This window comes from Sturnira hondurensis, unplaced genomic scaffold, assembly GCF_014824575.4.
Source record: "Sturnira hondurensis isolate 20B ecotype Veracruz unplaced genomic scaffold, ASM1482457v3 Scaffold0001872, whole genome shotgun sequence".
In the NCBI taxonomy this organism is placed as follows: domain Eukaryota; kingdom Metazoa; phylum Chordata; class Mammalia; order Chiroptera; family Phyllostomidae; genus Sturnira; species Sturnira hondurensis.
Genome location: NW_028074503.1, coordinates 33924995 through 33937564, shown reverse-complemented (window position 1 = coordinate 33937564; position 12570 = coordinate 33924995).

Genomic DNA, 12570 nt, shown 5'->3' with positions numbered 1-12570 from the left:
TATAAAGGAAAGAATAAACAAATGGGATCTCATCAAAATAAAAAGCTTCTGCGCAGCTAAAGAAAACAGCATTAAAATAAAAAGACAACCAACTGTATGGGAAAACATATTTGCCAATGATACCTCAGACAAAGGTTTAATCTCCAAAATATACAAAGAACTCACACGACTTCACTCTAAGAAGACAACTAACCCAATTAAAAAATGGGGAAAGGACTTGAACAGACACTTCTGCAAGGAGGACATACAGAGGATCCAGAGACACATGAAGAGATGCTCAATATGGCTTGCTATCAGTGAGATGCAAATTAAAACCACAATGAGATACCACTTTACACCGGTGAGAATGGCTATCATAAACAAAGCAATAAACAACAAATATTGGAGAGGGTGTGGGGAAAAGGGGACTCAAATGATTTATCTCATCAGAGAAAGTTGTACTTCCTATAACAGGAAGCCTGAGAGTGAGTGGGTCCTCTTTAGGGGAAAGCAGTGCGTGGGGGAGATTTGAAAGGGCAGGAAGTCTTTGGTTATGCTCTATGGAGTAGAAATCACTTTTCATTTGAAAAAATAGATCTTTCCTGGGGAACTCTGCTCTTTCTGCGGAAGAAAACAGCTTGAATTTCTGATGAGAATTCTTTAGAGCATATTTCTCTTCCACCGACACTGAGATTCATGGGAATACTTGCCATTAACACAAACAGGAGCTAAACACATCAAGCCCTTCATGAGCACACTGAACTGCTCTTTTTCATTGGGCCCCAGTGCATTATTGGTAATTGCATTATGTGTCAATAATAATTCTGTTGAGCACTGCTGCTCAGAAACAAGCGCCTTATTGCACTGCGAGGGTCATAAACACTCATGAGACGTGTGGAGATATTTTCCTTCAGAGCTTTGTGGGGCTTAACCTAATGACAAGAAATTTATTCAAATCTTTTTGTTAATATCCCTTGTATCTATTGCCAGCAGATCCAAGACAGAATAAAATATTCAACACATCCATATAAAATGACATATTTACAACATTCGTATTTTTCTCTCGACGTGATTCTCTTTCTATGTTCCTAAAACAATTTGAAGATAATAAAAGGATATTTTAAAACATCATATATGCAAATACTGCCTTCTAAAATTAAAACAATCCAAGCTTTTCCTGTTGTATTATTTTTAAAAATCATAACCATATTCACATGAATAAGTATGAAGGACACATGGACAATAACTAAGACGGGAGGCAGAGATGTGAGGGGGGTGGGGAGCACTGGGGGGGTGCAGGGCTGGGAATGCAAGAAAGAAAACTGTACTTGAACAAAAGTTAAATAAAAAAAATTTTAAAAAATAACCATATTCATTACTTAATAATAAATGATGGTCACTATAATTTTTCTGAAAGTAAATTAGTTCCATATATATGTGTGTGTATATATATATATATATATATATATATATATATATATATATTTTATCATGCCCCCCTTTATGCCTAGATTTCTTATGAGTTATTTTAAGGATATGTGTTTAATTCTACCATATTTGATGTAATCAGTCTTAAGACACATTCTTATATTCTGTATCATTAAGAAATACATTGTTACTTCTTAAATTATTAAACTGATATAATATTTCAGTGTATTGAAACATACTTTTAGTTATATTTAGATATGCTTTATCATCTATCAGGTTAGAACACATATCCTAAGAAAGTATAAGTGAAATTATTTTTTAAAAGTTTTTCAAAATATTTTTCATTCTAAGTCAAGCTGCTCTTTGAAATCTCGTTTGACAGTCATTGAGATTTTTTTGTACTGTACCATCAAGAGCAATGGTGCTGTAGAATTTTTTAAAACAACGTTCCACTATCATCTCTGATATTTTCTTCCAAACTTTTGACACACATTTTGGAGGTTTTGTGCTGGTACTTTCTTGTTTGTATGAATGTAATAGGTAAAATGTAATAGGAAGAGTTTGTAAAATGTAATAGGAAGAGTTCCCGTTAACTTCTAAGACATATATGTGTTTGTCATTTTCCCTACAATCATTTGCTAATTGAAATACTAAGGAATTGCCATTATCCATTCACACCGTGAGGACAAACAGCTAGTATTTCCCAATAGTCAATAGCAACCATATCACCGAACAATAACGATTTTAAGAGGCGACTAATTTTAAGATCATTTTAATTGAGAAATGTTAAAATATGAAAAATTGTGAGTTTTAGTATCAGTGATATATGTGCTTTAATGACAGCTCAAAACGTTAATCTTTCTTTCTAATTTTTTCCAAAGGCCTTAATGAATACTTGTCCGATGTTTCTAAACAAGGTGTATTGGTGAGTATTGCATATCACCTAAAATTTGTCTCCAGGGCAAAAAAAAAGTTGCATTGTGAGCCTTGAAACTGAATCTTCACACATCAAAGAAAATTATAACTGAGACCCAAAATTACTTTGGGTCAAATTGGAAGGTTTTTTTTCATTTTTTAACTTGTAAAATATACATAACAAAATTTACTATCTTAACCATTTTTAAGTGTAAATTTCGGTGGTAATCAAGTTCCTTCATATTGGGACTTGATGATTGGGCAATCATCACTGTCACCCACCTCCAGACTGTCTTCTTCTTGCAAATCTGAAACTCTGTGCCCACTGAACACTGAGCCTTCCTTGCCCAGCCTCCAAGTCTCTGACACAGCCATCCTACTCCCGTCTGCAATACTGAGTGCTCTGAGTGCCTCACACGAACGGCATGGTACAGGGATGTTTTGTGATCGGATTATTTCACTCAGCATGATGCCCTCTCGGTTCATCCAGGTTGGGCCACAGGTCAGAATTTTTTTCCCTTTTAAGGCTAATATTCTTTGGCAAATATATATAGTATTTTGTTCACCTGTTCAATTGTCTATGATTCCTTGAGTTGCTTTCACATTTTAGTTATTTTAGTAATGTTTCTATGAACATAGATGCACAAATATTTCTTCATGATTCTGCTCTCAGTTATTTTGAGTATATACCCAAAAGGGAAAGTGTTGGATCTTATGGTAATTCTATTTCTAATTTTTGGGGGTCTTCATACTGGTTCCCACAGTGACTGTACCATTTTACTTTCCCACCAACAGTGCACAACGGTTCCAATTTCACCAAATCTTTTCTATGGTGTTTATTTCTACATTTTTGATAGTAGCCTTCCTAGTGAATGTGAGGTGATACCTCATGGTAGTTTTGGTTTCTGCTTCTTCAGGACCCCCTAATAACAAGCTTCCTTACTGTACCCTGTGGCATAGTGATTTCATGTCTGGATGTATTACTAAGCAAATTCGCCCATGTGGTAACCATAAGATATAAAGAAGAATATTTACAGATATACTAATATCATAGTCAAAACTAAAAAAGTAACAATAATGTAGGAAATACATATTGTGGTACAGCCATGCAAGAAATACATTGATGAGGATGAATGCATACAGTAACATGGTTTTATAAATATTACCCTTTTTGTAAATGTCTGTTCTCCTAAAATATTGTTTAGTGAAAGAAAACAGATAATCATGGGTCATACCATGTGATTTCATTGCTACAATGTTCAAAAACAGGACAAAATTAATCAGTACTGTTAATAATCAGAGTAATGGTTATTCTTGGAAAGAGGCATGAATATATATTATATCCATACATTCCTATAAAGTTTATGTAAACACAATCAAAACTCTTTAATGGCGTTAGAAGTCAAAGCAACCACTCCTTTGGGGAGGTTGAGAGAGGACAGGTGAGGGCTCTTGTTTCCTACATGGATACAAAGTTTTTTTGAAATTTAATTGATAAAAATTTTGACTTGTGTACTTTTCTGTTAGTATGTTATATATACTTCAATGCAAAATTTTAAAAATACTATTATCCTTCTTTTCTACTACACTACCTTCTTCCTCCAACATATATTAGTGATTATGACCAAACAACATGTAAAAATATACATACTATGGACTACAGACGGATGTTGTGTAAGTCAAAGTCTAAATAGAAATCTTTTAGCCCTGGCTGGCGTAGCTCAGTGGATTGAGCGCGGGCCTGCGAACCAGACGATCGCGGTTCGATTCCCAGTCAGGGCACATGCCTGGGTTGCAAGCCGGTTCCTTGCAGGCTAACTACCAGCAGGGGATGCACAAAAGGCAACCATACATTGATGTTTCTCTCCCTCTCTCCTTCCCCTCTAAAAATAAATAAATAAATGAAATCTTTAAAAAAAAATAAATAGAAATCTTTTTTTATTCTTCACTTCAGCAAAATAGACTCATTCAGTAGTAGAATTTGTAAGAAAGCCATTTTAGAAACCCACCTTAAATAGCAGGGAAGGGAACAATGCTGAGGCCAACTTCTAAGATGCCTTTATGTTTAAAATTGATCTCAAGTTATAGACTAACATCCAAGCAATCATTGTTGAATTAAGGCACTCCAAAATTATTTATCCAGTGCTTTTATGTCAAAGTGGATTTTGCTTTATCATTGCTAGTGAGGGTACTTGAATGATTTGAAGATTACTTCACAACTAATGAATCCTCTTATTTTGCAAATTCAGAGTAGAAAGTAAAACATACTTGGGAAGCAATATATAAACACTCAAATAGCCTTTCAATACAAATAGTCTTTTAATAAAATGGGAGAGAGACAAAGAGAGGGATAGAAGGAAGGGAAGGAACCAAGTATTTCATCCATTTAAATAATAACCAACTCCTCACAAGGAACCAAAACATTCACATTTACCGAACACACTCTCTTTCTCAGCCCATTTCCTATACCAAGCATCTTCCTCTTTCAGTGTGTGATCTTTTTTACAGACAATACAATGACTCCTTGAGATATTTTTTTTTCATAAAAAGTTAGTCATAAATTCTTGGGATGAAACTCAAATTGCTTTTTGTACTTGGCTGATATTATAGTCTAGTTGTATATTCACAATATCACTTTTAATTTGAATCATCCACTGAACTCTTCACACAAGAGTGGATTTTACCAGTTTGACTCAAAAAATGTAACCTGTTTCCGTGTTTTATATTTTTGTTATGCAAAAAAAATTTTAAATAAAAAAGCATTTTCATGTATGCTTTTTAATTATTTTTATACAACTCAAGGAAGTATGTACATGTTTGCTAAATGTGATCTTATTTTTTAATTTTTATTTATTTACTTTTATAAAGAGGGGAAAAGAAGGAGGAGAGGGAGAGAAACATCAATGTGTGGTTGCCTCTCATGCCCCCTACTGGGGACCTGGACTGCAACCCAAGCATGTACCCTGGTGGGGAATCAAACCAGTGACCCTTTGACTCAAAGACCAGCACTCAATCCACTGAACCATACCGGCAAGGGCTGATTTTTTATTTCTAATCAGAGTTCGTAATAGATCATTTTCCTTAACACTGTCTAGATAGAGCCCACACCTCTCACACACGTCCCCCAGGAACCCCAGGCTGCAGGTCTGTGCTCCAAAAAAATGCACATCCTTGACTCAAGACCTTTCTTGGATCTCCTGTCCTCTAACACCTGTCTGTCTCTCCCTTAGCATCTATGGGTAACAAGTTCAACTGGGTTTTTTGTTTGTTTTTAGTGGGTGTTTGCTTGTTCTTTTGTTTTGATTTTCTATATCTTTCCCCAGAAGAAAATAACCTGTTTAAAAAAAAAAAACCTGTATTGGCAGGAAATAAATATAAATGTGTATCTCCTGCAAACATATCTTCTAAACTTTTGCGGGTGGTTAGGAGACAGAAGAGCTGAGAGAAAGGACTCTGGCTGGAGAGAGAGGAGGGGCAGAGTGGCAATGGGCCCTGCCCTCAGGGCGAGGCACCAGCCCCCTGACGTGGTACCCAAGGCCTTCCACAGCTTTGCTCCTGCTGCCTCTCCTCTGCCTGTTCAGATGCGCTCACCATGTGTAGAACAAACACCTTGGGTCCTCTCATTTCCTTCACAACTTGCCTTTCTTGGTACCTGGAACATGATCTCCCACCCATCACTCCTTTTATAACCACCAGGAGTTTATTTCTCTCCGTTTTGGACGCTGGGAAGTCCAAGATCAAGGCAGCAGCCTGGCGAGTTCTGGTGAAGGCCTTCCTGGTCCCTAGCCAGTGCCTGGCACCTCCTCATTGAGTCCTTGAGTGGTGATGGGGCTACATGCCTCAGGACCCTCTTCTGTAAGTTACTAACACCATTTGTGGGGGCTGCAACCACATGACTTATGCACCTCCTGATGCCATATCATTGGGAAGTTACCATTTCAACTATGAATTTTGTGGGGGGCGGGAGGGGGACACAAACATTCAGACCATATAGCACAGGAAAAAAAGCTTTTTTATTTTATTTTATTTTACTTGAGAAGTTATTTTTATATATATTATTGTTTATGCTATTATACTTGTCCCACTTTTTCCCCTCCACCCAGCCCACCCCCACTTCCATAATCAGTCCCTTCACCATTGCCTGTGTCCATGTGTCCTTCATATACGTTCTCTGACTAATGCCTTCACCTCCCTTCAATCAGTCCGCTCCTCCCCACCCCTCCACCTTTCAGCAGTCAGCCTGGTGCAATGTCCTATGCTTCTGGTTCTCTCCTGTTCTCTTTTAAAAGATGAATATCAATTGTGCATATAGGATAACAAAATTACAAAACTCATATTAGCCATGGAGCTGATTTATTTATGCAATTTAACAAAATACCAACTTTGCCTCCTTTTATTTTAATTTAATTATGCAGCTCAGCTTATTTGTTATGTCAGGCACATCAGGTCTTTGGATCTAGGTGGTATAGAACAGAGTTTATCTGCAAAAGTCAGAGTCAATATGTACATTCCTAATTATCATTTTATTAAGACAAAGACCCATTCTAATCATAAAAATCCTAAGATTCCTGGAATATTAAGATTTAACTTCCCAAATGAAATTATTGTCATTTTAAATGCATAGTACTTAAGTGAACAAATGTAGAATTTACCTATTAGCTTAAAAAGCAAAAGTCAGAGGAAAAACATAACATTTGTAGGTTGGCAGTGCATGTTCATTCTTATAAATGTAATTTTGAATAATTTAATTGATTACATCCAGGTTGGCTAACACAATATTGCTAAAGAAAATTACACATGATTCTGCTAGTCTCCAGTTGGTTACAGTCATGTTTGCTAGTGTTTGAAAGTGGAAACTGTAATTTACCAGAAGCTCTTCTGAGAATGACTATGTATGAAATGACTTTTAACAGACTCTTATTAAAACTTGCCAGGTTCTATTAAGGGGAAATTGTATGGGTTTTATTGTCTTATAAAAGAAAAATGGTATGAACTGAATGTTTGTGTCTCCCCGAATTCATGAGTTGAAACCCTATTCCCAATATGAGGTATTTGGGCACAGGGTCTTTGGGGTGTAACTAGGTCCCATGCATGAGACTTTCATAATGGGATTAGTGCATTTAAAAGGAGAAACAGGAAAGAGCTTGTTCCTCTGACTGTCGGTCTGTCTCTTCTCTCTTCTCCTTCCCTCTCTTCTCTAGGGGAACACAAGAAGATGACCATCTGCAAACCAGAAAGAGGGCCCTCATAGAACCTGATCATGCTGACAACCTGACTTTGTACACTCTGGTATCCAGAACTGTGAGAGATGATTCTTTTGTAGTTTAAGCCACACAGGCTCTGGTCATTTGTTACAGCACCCAGAGCTGACTCAGGTAGACTTCTAGCCTGAGCTAAGATAGACATCGAGCTCTGTGATGTGATGGAACACTCACTAGAATGGGGCTTAGAGTGAGTACAAATAGGGAAGCAGGGGAAGATCTTGCTAACTGTTTTTCAACCAGGGCCCACTAACAACTCTGTAACTCCAGCCAAGAGCTAATTACAAACACACATCCAGGATCCAGCTATCACCTAGCGACATTTTATACATAAGGTGGGCCCTGCCCTGTTTTAGGCTTAACGTTGCTTTTGTTTAGCAAGTAGTATACAAAGTACATACTACTTGCTAAATAGAAGTAAATTTAATGAGAGGAGAAAACTAATTCTGTTGAATGCCTGCATTTCCACCCACATCACAGAACGTTGCAGAATCAGTCTTAGCTTGCTGAGGGGACCAGGAGGATTTAGGTCTGGCTGCCTGGGTTCGAATCCAGCTCCACTGCTGAGGAGCTGGTAATTTTGGACACTAAGTTGGTGGGACTTGAACTGCATGTATTATCTTACAAATTAGGGGAGATAAGCCTAACACCTAACATTGTTTTCTTCTAATAAGTAAATGAAACTCTTGAAAAAATACCTGGTATACAATTCTAGTAAATGCTCAAAAATGTGCCACCGTATAGGGCAAATAATGTTTTAAACCATGGGCTATGGAGCCAGGCTGTCTGAAGTTGAGTCCCCACTCCAAGACTTGCCAGTGAACTCAGGTGGACCTATCATGTGTGGGACTCTCACAAGTCCCAAAGCCAGAACAAGGTGAGCAAGTTACATTTACAACCAAATGTGGGCAATAAGCAACCCAAAGGGCTATACTGTCTTTCAGAATCTGAGCTCAGTTATGACACAAAGAAGTCAACATCAGCATGCAACATGCACAAATAAGTCCCCATCAACCAAGGAACTTATATCAACTCTATCATTTCCCCTCTTACTAGTCTTCCTTAGGCTGAAATTGGTAATACCGAGAAAAAGGGAAAGACAGGGCAACACAGAGATCTTTTTTTTTTCAGTGTTTGCTCATGGTCAGTAAGCCAGAGACCGAGCGCTGGTAGAGTGCACACCTATCAGCAAGTGAAATGAAACAGCTGAGTCAGTGTGGTGTGTCATTTCCCCCATTAGCATAAGAACAAAGGGTGGGCGCACACGCAAGCTACCAAGGACTGATGGTGTCCGTTCAGTGACTGAAGAAGCAAATCCAGTCTTCTCTGCATTCAAAACTGGCATCATGCAATATGGAGATGAATGGCAAAATTGACACTAGTAATGGAAAAGTTTAATTTTTCTTATTCACAGTGACATTAAATAGCAAATTTTTAAAAGCATGGTGTGTCAAGAGAGAGCCTGTGGAAGAATGGAAACACCTTTTTATTTCAACTGTTCGTGACTTCTCCCCTCTTTTTGAACCAAGTGGCCCTCAGTTTCATTTTTCATGGAGCCCTGCAAACTGTGCAGCCAAACCCAAGAGAGATAGCACATCTATCGTACTTAGCAGATGCTCAATGATAACGATAACGAGCTGTGCAGTTCTTACCTTATGTGTTGTAACTTTAGCATTGGTTCTCTGATGGAAATGCTGTTCTCCTGCTAACTAGCTTCAACGTAGGGAAGTAGAACCATGGATACTCATTTGTACACCCATTCATTCACATACACACATGCACAAATGCACACATATTACTCTCCTTTTCAACAAATGTGGTATCATTTTTCCTGAGGTGCAGTATTCAAAGTCCTAAACCAAGCACTGTTTTATGTTTTCTGTTCATCTNGAATTCACTCATGTGAGCAGAGAAAATATGCCCAGTATGTGTGTGTGCTCTTCCTTGCTCCATTTGCACATAGCATTTGTAATGCCCATGAGGAAAGAACTCAGGTGGACCTATCATGTGTGGGACTCTCACAAGTCACAAAGCAAGAACAAGGTAAGCAAGTTACATTTACAACCAAGTGTGGGAATAAGCAACCCAAAGGGCTATACTGTCTTTCAGAATGAGCTCAGTTATGACACAAAGAAGTCAACATCAGCATGCAACATGCACAAATAAGTCCCCATCAACCAAGGAACTTGTATCAACTCTATCATTTCCCCTCTTACTAGTCTTCCTTAGGCTGAAATTGATGATACCAAGAAAAAGGGAAAGACAGGGCAACACAGAGATCTTTTTTTTTCAGTGTTTGCTCATGGTCAGTAAGCCAGAGACCGAGTGCTGGTAGAGTGCACACCTATCAGCAAGTGAAATGAAACAGCCGAGTCAGTGTGGTGTGTCATTTCCCCCATTAGCATAAGAACAAAGGGTGGGCGCACACGCAAGCTACCAAGGACTGATGGTGTCCATTCAGTGACTGAAGAAACAAATCCAGTGTTTGCATTCAAAACTGGCATCATGTTATGGAGATGAATGGCAAAATTGACACTAGTAATGGAAAAGTTTAATTTTTCTTATTCACAATGACATTAAATAGCAAATTTTAAAAAGAATGGTGTGTTAAGAGAGAGCCTGTGGAAGAATGGAAACACCTTTTTATTTCAACTGTTCGTGACTTCTCCCCTCTTTTTGAACCAAGTGGCCCTCAGTTTCATTTTTCATGGAGCCCTGCAAACTGTGTAGCCAAACCCAAGTGAGATAGCACATCTAATCGTACTTAGCAGATGCTCAATGATAACGATAACGAGCTGTGCAGTTCTTACCTTATGTGTTGTAACTTTAGCATTCTGATGGTTCTCTGATGGAAATGTTGTTCTCCTGCTAACTAGCTTCAACGTAGGGAAGTAGAACCATGGATACTCATTTGTACACCCATTCATTCACATACACACATGCACAAATGCACACATATTACTCTCCTTTTCAACAAATGTGGTATCATTTTTCCTGAGGTGCAGTATTCAAAGTCCTAAACCAAGCACTGTTTTATGTTTTCTGTTCATCTGAACCCATGCACAATTACAGTGACATTCTCTGTAATTCTGGGAGGTGCAGGGTCTGTGGAACTGCCTTCCTCTGTTTTCCTAGACCTTCACTCTAAGGCCAAGTACATTGCCTTCTCTAAGAAATTTGTCCTAACTAGTTTCCCCATTCAAGGCAGGTGGCAGGTTTATATCTCCTGAAATCCTGAGCAAAGAAGCTAAAAATAGAGAGATGCAATCTACTTCTTCAATAGAGAATCTAGGCCACCCAGAGGACCCGAACTCTGTGATACCTCATATATGATTTTTCTTATGTTCATGGATGTCTTGTGATTTATTGATCAGCAGTGTTTCACGGACCAGCAAAGATTCAAGAGCTCAGTGGATTTTCCCTTAGTAGAGCAGTAGAACCAGGGTCTAATTCCTAACTGACTCAAGAAATGCTCGGTAAACCACAGGGCCTCCTACCCCATCAGGTGTTATGATTTCTGATGGGGCATAGTCTGTTTCTCCCAAAATGTATCTGCCTGTATGTATATCAGATGAGGATTCTGGAGAAATAGAACATTAATATAAAAGAATGAAGCCTCACTATAAATTTCTTATTGATTGACTTTTCTCCAAAATTATTCATGTGTTCCCCAATGGGTGATAGACATTGTGTTCTGTACCACATATTTAAAGGAGAAAAGACATCATTCTGGTTTTCAACTACTTTCAATTTAATGGAAGACAGACACAGTATGGGCTATTACTATAGATACCTCACAGATCAGACCCACTCAAATTATACTATTGATCAAGCTCACTTAGTTTCGACCAGAGATTACAAGATGGTCATGATTGATTAGCACTATCTGAGATAAAAGTCTTTGTTGCATAGTCATGCTTATGTGTCTCTACAGAACTGGTCATATCAAATTCTACTTGCTGTTTGCTTGGGCATTTCCCCCAGAATATCAAAAGTCTCTGGACAAGAGATATCATGCTTATTGCATTTTTGTGCTCCCAAATCTCCTGTGGCTGGTTCATAAGACACATTAAGAAATCTTTGTTTAATGAACAATCAAATGAGTGAATTAATGGGGTACCCTAAAATAGAATCCGTAGGGCTTCACAAAACTCACTTGAAATTGACGTCAAGTGTGAACCATTCAATTTCAGGTTCACATTCCTGAATTTGAACTTTCTTCTCTCTAGCTCTAACCATTGTTAAGAAATATGAATCCATGTAATAATTCAAAATATACTTTGACCTTCTAACTGCCTCTCCATCGTTAATGCAGTGGAAGGTATAAACACATTGGGAGGAATTAGTAAAAAGAAATACGAACAGCTTGAGACAGAATTCAAGACGGCATGCTGAGCAATTACCCATCTACATCAGACTCGATGGCCCCAACGCGGCAGCCCCGGAGTCAGGCTGTTGCAATCTGTCTGCCGCAAACGCAGAGCCACCCGCCCTCGAGTGCGCACATGGCCCCCACAGCATGCTCAAGGCTCTCCTCTTGAAATGCTTAACAATTTTAGAACAATCTCTATTTTAAAATATTCAGATGGATTTACTCAAAATTGCATTCAGGGCAGAGACGGCAATATGCCTGCTATTGATCCTAGAAACCTAAAATGATATGGTGTGGGGACATGTGCTGTTTTTCACTCTGAAGCAATACTCACAATTCTTACATAAAGTTATGTTTTCCAGAGGTCTTACAGCTACTGAGTTATCTGGATTTTATTCTGCCTAAATACGTTGCATGATTTATATCCGTTTTAATGACCCGCTTTGGCTTGGAATGAAATGATTATAGAATTGTAAAACCCCTTTAACTGGTCTAAATGAGGAAGTGGGTTGTTACGTGTTGGTATTTGTTGCTTTCTAAAAAGTGTTTTCCACTTTGAATATCAGAACTAGGCTTTGGGTTTAGAGGAAATGGCAGGCTTTTCTCAGCCAGCAG